This window comes from Nasonia vitripennis, chromosome 4 (genome assembly GCF_009193385.2).
Source record: "Nasonia vitripennis strain AsymCx chromosome 4, Nvit_psr_1.1, whole genome shotgun sequence".
Lineage (NCBI taxonomy): Eukaryota > Metazoa > Arthropoda > Insecta > Hymenoptera > Pteromalidae > Nasonia > Nasonia vitripennis.
In genome coordinates, this window is record NC_045760.1 from 3,117,885 (window position 1) to 3,126,432 (window position 8,548).

An 8,548-nucleotide genomic window follows, 5' to 3' on the forward strand; every position below is an offset into this window, starting at 1 on the left:
CCAAGTCTCGTTTCGTAAGCCTAAGAATGGGTTACGTGATAATATATCAAAGGAACATTTTTTTTCTTCTTCGTACTATATACACTGTGTCGCCGGGCGCGCGATGTGAAAATAGAGGAGAAAGTGCGTCTTCGATTCTATAAAACGCCTTGCTTAGAATTTGAAAGTTCCTTGTTCTTTTCATACACTCATTGTCTGCGGAGTGTACGGCGTTCGATGCTTGAAATTGAGGTTTCAGCGCGTCGTGTATACCATCGAGATGATCGAAGAATGCGATGTATCCATATTTTTTTCCCGATTTGCAACGAACGATAATATACTTGCACGGGAGAATTACGTAAACGAAATTTTCAAAGCACAAGAGTATAAGTAGAAGCATAAATTGAAGAGCGTGATTCGATTGCGCGAAAATCGAGCTTCGTTCCTATCAAAATGCCTTTGTTTGACGCCAGAAACTATATTGATTTTCCCCCATGCTCCGATAAAGAGAGATAACCGAGTAGATATACCGCCACTAATCGACTTAATAAAACGACGAGTCCTTGGCGTGAAGCCGAAATTGAATCTCTCGAAAAATACACGATTAAAATCAGCCGAAAATACAACTTTAATTTTGTTTACGCGAAACGTTTCATTCGCGCTCGAATTAAGCTCGGGGATTGTAAGCCGACCATGTAAGGTGTATTTACCCAAAAACTCTGTTTCGCGGAATACCTCTCGCGTCGCATATTTTTGCACATTACGTATTGATAAATTCACGTATTCGCCGATATTAATCCGCAGAATCGGACAAAAATACCGTGTAACCCTTTAAAAAAACCTCGTTAAAACCGCGATTTCTTTCAGCTCTTCCCTCTTATATCATCGGCTCGGCATCGCAATAAAAGTATAAATTTAGACCAGTGCGGCAGCCGAGCGCGGCGCAAACATCAAATCTGCATATACTACTATGGCTTCTCATCCTTATAACCATTTCGCTCACTCTCTCGACATATACAGACCCCGATGCGCGTGTATGTATCTCTCGCTCTCGCTACTGCCTTACAACAAAAATAACGCACCGCCGCGGCGCGTCGTGTGTGACTCACGCGAAATGCATTAAAAATATCATCCTTTTACCGACTAAGAAGGTGTGATCCGCGCGCTGCGTGCGACGCAGTGGCCTTGCGACTCTGTCATCATCCGCGCGCGAGAGAGCCCATAAATAAACACGCAGTGCGTATACGCGCTCTCTGTTGTCAAAAGCTCTCTGGGCATCCCTGTCCGGTGTACGGCGAAAAAACCCTCCCCCGCCAATAATTCTTCCTGGAAAAATCCGGCAGGGGCTGAGTCGCAGCGAAAAAAAAAGGAAAGGCATCAGTCATCCCGTCGTCAAAGCTCGAGCGTGTACGTATGTAGGTGCGCGCGCGCGCGCGCGCGTGCGAGAGAGAGAGAGAGAGAGAGAGAGAGAGAGAGAGAGAGAGCCACTGCTTGTATGTATACGCGCATCTGACCCAGTTAGCCGAGCGTAAAAAATCTCGAAACTCGGCTCTCTCGCGGTGTGGTACTCTGTTACTGCTGCTTCTGCTCTCGGGGTCGAATAAGAGTCTTTCGACTACGTGGCAGTGCGCGCGGAGAGTCTGCGAAGACGACGAAGACGACGACAATACGATGGTGCGCACACGTATACGGCTACGAGCGTGTGTGTGTGTGTGTGGCAGCGTCCACACCCACACGCATCGGGAGAGCTGCAGCGGCAGCAGCAGCCGAGAGAGAGAAAACGACGAGTCGCGCTGAGTAACGAAGAGGCGCAGTAGGAGAAGAGAAGAAGAAGCAGCAGCAGCAGCAGAAGAAGAAGAAGAAGAGGAGCAAGAGCAAATTGAGGAGGTCGACCTCAGTACATACACGCACACGCCGACACCTCGTGCGCACGCGCGTGAGAGTAAGAGAGAGAGAGAGAGAGAGAGAGAGAGAGAGAGAGAGAGAGAGACAACGACTCGCGAGGAATCCATCGGCGGAGGGGCGGCGGCGGCGGCAAAAGGAGGAAGAGACCCGCGGAGAGAGAAGGAGAGAAAAGGAACAAGTGGCTCGCGCGCGCGCGAGAGAGAATCTTCGTAAAGAAAGAGCTCGCGCTTATAACTCGCGATGAGGCAGCTCCTCTCTCTCTCTCTCTCTCTCTCTCTCTCTCTCTCTCTCTCTCTCTCTCTCTCCTCGCATTACCTTACTGTATACGGGGTCAATGCCACAGAGAGCGGCAGCGTGTCCTCCGCCGCGAGCGTTTCTGTCGCGCGCGCGTACTCCTTCTTATATATACTTACTTTGCCGCTGCCGCTTCTTCGCCTCTTCGCACGACTCCGCGCAGCTCTCCCTCTCGCGAAACCCTCTTCCCTCCCACTCTCCCGAAGCGGCAGCAGCAGCACCAGCAGCGCTTGCTGGGAGCCTGCCGAAGCGACTTGATTTTCGCGCGGATGTTCTTCTCTCCGCTTCTCTCTCTCTCTCTCTCTCTCTCTCTCTCTCTCTCTCTATCTCTCTCTCCTTTTCTCATGCACTCAGCGCTGCTACTCGCGCAGTATGCACCTTTCGTCGTTTTCCCTCTGCAGCGGCGGCGGCGGCCTGTAGTGTGTTCTCTCCCTGAATCTCTCTCCTCTCGGCGGCGGCGGCGGCGGCGGCGGAGAGGAGTTGGCTGCGCGCGCGGCACTTCCTATATAGATATACCAAGCCGATACCCTCTGTGCTCGGCTTCTCGCTCTCCTCTCTCTGCTCTCTGTCATCGGCCCGTGGGAGAGCGAGAGTATAACCGCGCGCGCGAGCGAGCTGTACACCTATATAGCTGCCACGAGAGCGAGAGAGAGAGAGAGAGAGAGAGAGACTTTAACGATTTGCGTATGGCGCGCCGAGCAGCGCGCAGGGAGCCTCTCCACTTGGCTCTCCGCGCGGCTCTTATCAGGCTTCCTTTGCCCTTACGTTCCTCCTCCTCGTCGTCGCCGCCGCTGCCGACGTCGTGCTCCTACACTCTTGCCATATACGCAGGCACTTGCACGCCTTTGGGGAGATCGCGAGACCTTCCTTCGATGCGTGTATATACCGGGGACGAAATATATACGCAGCTCTCTGCAGCGCAAGGGGGAAATTGTTGATCGATTTTGCGCTTTTATTATGCACGCGCGCTCGCTCGCACGTATACGCTCTTCGTTTTGTTGTTAATAATTCGCTTGCGGCGAACCGGCAACTTTTGCTGCGCTGTAGGAAGGACCTTGCGCGACAGCTAGCGCTCGCGTTTCGCCTTATAACATGTACCGTCGTCACGAGGACGATTTCACGTGGACTATAGCAGGAGGAAAAAATCATACAGCCCGGCGTTGTGTATAGTCGAGACACAACGAGCCTATGTATATATACATACAACGTCGCAATAGCGCTCGATTTCGCAAGTGGGGCAAGGTAAGCCGTGTTGATTGCGCTTTGATTTTTTGAATTTACCGGTTTAGCGCTGCTGCCGGCACCGCGCGCGCGCGCGCGCGCGATCCTCGTCTAGCCTCACGAGCGCGGCGCGTTATCTAAAATTTGTTTCTCATTTCTGCGCTACTGCGCAATAGACTCGCCGCCGCGTATATACTATATAGTACGCACGCGCTGTATTGTTGGCAGAACTGTAGCGAAACTATCGGATTCGAGGAAAATTTATTTTGCGCGGATGTACGTGTATAAACTCTCCCGGCGCGGGTTACTTCTCCGCGCACTAACCGCGATGTGTGTTATGAACTATTCTTGGCGGTTACTAAAAATTCATCTGGAATTCTCTCTCCTTCTGCAGGGAGAGAACGAACCAAAAAAAAGAGACGCGAAAACGGAAAAAGAAGGACGGACGCTGCTGCTGCGGCTGCATGAAACAAATATAAAAATTCAAAATAGAACATTAAGAGAGGGAAACGGCGCGAATGACTCGGGCGAAAAGCAGAGAGTTCATGGGAAACGGGGATGGATATAGAGCAGACGTGAGACGTGTTTAGTTATTTTGAAATAGACGCTCACGCGTACAAGCATATACGCGTCGTATATTTTATAAGCCGTTTTCGTTATTTCCAGGCGTTTTTTCGCTTCATTATTGAGTTGGCGTGAAGAATTCATCGCGTTCTATCTATGCGCGAAAAATAGATTTAGCCTGGTATGGTCAGACTTGCATCGATCTCAAGATTCTCTCTTTTATTCAATTGGATTGAGTAATTTATTCGCAAAAATAGACCGCGAGTTTGTGTTTTTTCTATTTCTTCGGAAATATATTACATCATTCATGTTTAGTTGGCTGAGGAAGAAACCGGGTTTTGCATAAGATTTGCGAGTCAAAAAATGTTGGTGCTGCTATATCAGTGAAGGAACAAACAGCTTAGGGTCTACTGTGTCGAGATAAATGTTGTTGGGATTTGTGATTAGCTTCCTTCTTATCTTTCGCTAGACCGATCAACAGCTCTACAGTATACTAGAAATTAGAAATGGCTCACTATTTCTTTTTATAGACATGTGAATGCTGACTGTAGGATTCAACAAGATGTTACAAAATACTAATTTTTTCAAATATTTTCGGCTTTTAAAACCAAGTTTTTAAAATAGTATTTTACAACTTCAATCTTATCAGAGTCTTGATTCATTCTTGTCGTTAAATGTCAATCCGACTATACTAAAAAAAACTCATTTTATGCCTCATGAATACAGCACTATTTTTGCATACTGTCAATATAACGTAGCGCGTAAAATAATTGCGAAATGAAATTCACGAATTAAGTCTAAAATTTAAGTGTTTACAAAATGTTCAAATGACCTTTCACGCAAGCAGCAATTTTAAACACTCCAACTTTCACAAACACTTGAAATACCGTACGCACCTCCAGTGTTATATGAATGTCTTAGATTGAAGTAAGCTAATCTTCTATGTTACGAGACTACAAAGACTGCAGCAAATCAAATCATGTTTATTTTAACGCAGTTTTCCAATTTCAAAGAAAAACATTTGTTTTTAATATTATTTGTCATTGTTTTTATTATTAAATTAAAAGCATTTATTTTGAAAAATTTCTAAGTGCGTTTGAAACAAATAATAACGTTTTTCTTATATTTCAGTACTTTTATTTACTGGCGATTTATTGTCGATTGCTTGAGAATAATGACTATAAGCGATTACAAAGTTGTATACACAGAGGTTTGTGAGCTGATAATGCACGAGCGCATGCGCGTCTCCAACTCTGGCAGGGAACACTCTTTACATAGTGTATACAACGTTATACAGAGCTCTTTAGTCGGCTTATACGAGTCTGTTTATATGGTTGACTCCGATTTTACCGTAATTGATTGTCGATAACTTTTTCAAATTTAGAAAGGGTTAAAATACATGTCCAACAAGTAAATGACACTTTTATATTTTTATATCGTATCTATTTATATTTGGAATCTTCCCACAAAGGGCTGAGGTTGAGGCGCAGTTTACTCTTCACATGCCTCTTTTTTTCTGAGAAGCATAAATTATATTTACGTCATCGTTCAAATCTGTTTGAGGATTTTACATATTTTTGAAATATTCAGGATAACAATGGTCGACTAAACTGCAAATATCCACCAACATTACGAATCTCGCGATTCTATCTTTAATATGCTCGTCGATTTTTATTCTAGTCTACGCTTTTCCAATACAAACTGTTGTCTTATCTTTTCTTATCAGAGAAACAAAATCAATATTTTCGTCGGTTCATGATAAATCAATTTGTATGCTTTTATGATGACGCAGAAATGCCGAAAAGTAATTTTTAATTTCTCCAAAGCTGCCATTGTAGACTTAGCAAGAATGCAACAAAAACGATTAACTTGTTAGTAAAATTACAGCTGTACGTTGTTGAGTTACACTAAAATCTTTTATTTAAAAAAAAAGTGACAATGTATTAGTCAAAGGCATCATTTTTCACACTCGCAACTGACACTGTGGCGCATATTGAGTATCGACAAGGCTACACTACAACGCCGCCACCGGTTTTAACGCGCATTCTTCATCCAGATGTGGAGTTTGAAGAAAGGCAATTAAAATAAGAGCTCGTCAAAGTTTTTCTGGGTGTAGGCGCAAAGGGGAAACGAGGGAAGTTAGTGTTAACACGGTTTCTCAAGTAGGCGCTTTTTACATTTCATTCAATCGTATGACATTACGTTAAAAAACGCTTCGATTCCTATTGTTTATTATGATTTTAAACTATAATTAAAAGACTCAAAAAATAACAAATTTCAACTTCTTTGTAAAAAAAATTCATTTCAACTTGTAAACCTCCGATCGCTCGCAGCACGAAATATCACGTGAAATTTTTAAACGAGGGCAAAGGCGTACCGGATAAATCCCGTTGAAAGGCCAGACAAACACTGACTGCCGTTGTGTTCCTCTGCGCAGAGCAGAGCCAGAGTGCATCGCCTCGGAAAAGTTCGGCAGGCCCTTATTTTAATTGCCTTTCTTCGAACTCCACATCTGGATAAAGAAAGCGCGTGCTCTCGCAGTTCGCTCGTAAAAGCGGCTGCGTCGCAGTGTATACTCTTGTCGATACTCAATAAATGTGTGCCGCCGTAACGTGACGGGAGTGCAACAAAACATGCTGTAAATGCACTTCGTGCTGCCTTTGTGTGCACTCTTTTAATGCGACAGATTCGGGATTTTTGGGAACTGAAAAACTTGAAGTTTCTAGCAGTTTATTTTCGGCCTTACAATAGAAAATGCAATAGCGAGAGTGTAATATAAAGAAAATCGAGTCCTCATTTGATTTATCAGCGGAGGTTAATCCATGAAATCAATCTCTTAACTCAGCGCGTCTTGTATAATTGAAAAAGGAAAATTCTCGCTTCTCCGGGCAGTAAAATCAATAATCCGACTTTGTAATACACCTCGGCAATCCAAAGCATTTTAGACGTACGAGAACTCACACACAGGCAGATAGACAGGGAGCGAGTGTCAAACGACAAAAATCAATGCTTCCCGAGGCGCGGCAGCTCCGAACTTTCTCGTGTGCGCGCAAATAACAGTAGTAGGCGCCCGAGCAAGTATACATACACACATAAGCAGGCGCTGCGCAAGCATGTACATACAGCAGAAGCAGAGCAGCAAACTCGTGCGCCTGCACTGCAGAGAGCGAGTGTATAAGCTCATATCGCGCCTCGTTGCCGATTCGCGATCGTTCGTCATGTTTCCGCGCGTGTGTGTGAGTCTGGTGCTGGATTGCGAGAGGCGACGTCGTCGTCGGGCACCGCTGCTGCTGGTGCCGCTGGCGTGCTGCTCTCTGCTGCTGCTGCAGAGGTCGGTTATTATAGAGCCTTTAGTGCCTCGGCATTGGCGCGCTTGAATTCTTAAAATAATGTAAGCGCGCTGCTTCGGGGAAATATAGGTGCCTCCAGATCATTGGCCTCAACGCGCGACTACTATACTACTCGGCCGTATATGAGCGAGAGACGCTATAAGATCATCGCGCGGCTATTTCTGAAGTTATTTCTCGGCCCTGCACTTACCCGAAATACACCATGCGCGTCGTCCCCGTATTGTAACGCAAGCGCGCTCTATGCGGATACTCTCGCTCTCGTTTTCTCTCTCTCTCTCTCTCTATTTTCTCGAAATATGCACGCACATATGTACGGGAGAGAGAGAGAGAGAAGTCTGATCCACGCGGAACACCGCGAGTCGACCCGAAGCACCGTCACCGCTACTGCCACTCTTGAGGGGAGAAAAAGAGAAATTGAGGGTGTGCGAGAGCGCAGGGGTAGAAGGAGCGAGCTAGCGAGCTCTACCTATATCCCTCTCTGCTCCGTTTTCCATCTGTGTACACGGCTCGTGTCGAGCGTATGTACAGCCGAGTGTGGAAGGACGCGGAGGAAAAAAAACGGAGGAGCATAGTATAAGCCCAAGAGAGAGAGAGAGAGAGAGAGAGGGACAGGAAAGTGAGACATTGAAAGATAGCGGGAGGAAGCGGGAAGTGGAAAGGCAAGCGGCGGCGAACAGAGGGGTTGATATGTATTTATAGCCAACCCCAAATAAAGCCGTCGATGTTCTCTCTCGCTCTCGCTCTCGCTCTCTAGACTTGACTCCCGATGAAATCGTGTACGGAGAGGGTGAACTAGACTCCCCACTTTGCCGCTCTCGCGCTCGCTCACTCTCTCGAATCTTCGCCGCTGTTTGGAATTTTCTATGATTAGAACGAGTATTTCTCATGATCTTCCTCCCTCCCTCTCCTCTCCTTTCCCTCGGACGCACCGAAACCTCCTCGCTTTTCCTTCTGCGCACGCCGCGACGATGTTCCGCGTGCGAGTCTCTTTGTGTACAACACTCGTAAGGAGAGAGGAGGAAAAGAAAGAGGGAAAGATATAATTGTACCGTTGATTAAACACTTTGTAAAAATAAGCCGCGACGGAGTGTAAATCATTGTCGCGCGCGCTATACGTTCGATATAATTGGTTCGTTCGCGGCTCTCTTGGTGACTTTTTTTTCAAAGTGGCAGCTACTTATACTTTTGTTTTTTATTATTCCTCGCCTTGGATTATTCGCCGACTGTTTTTTGCT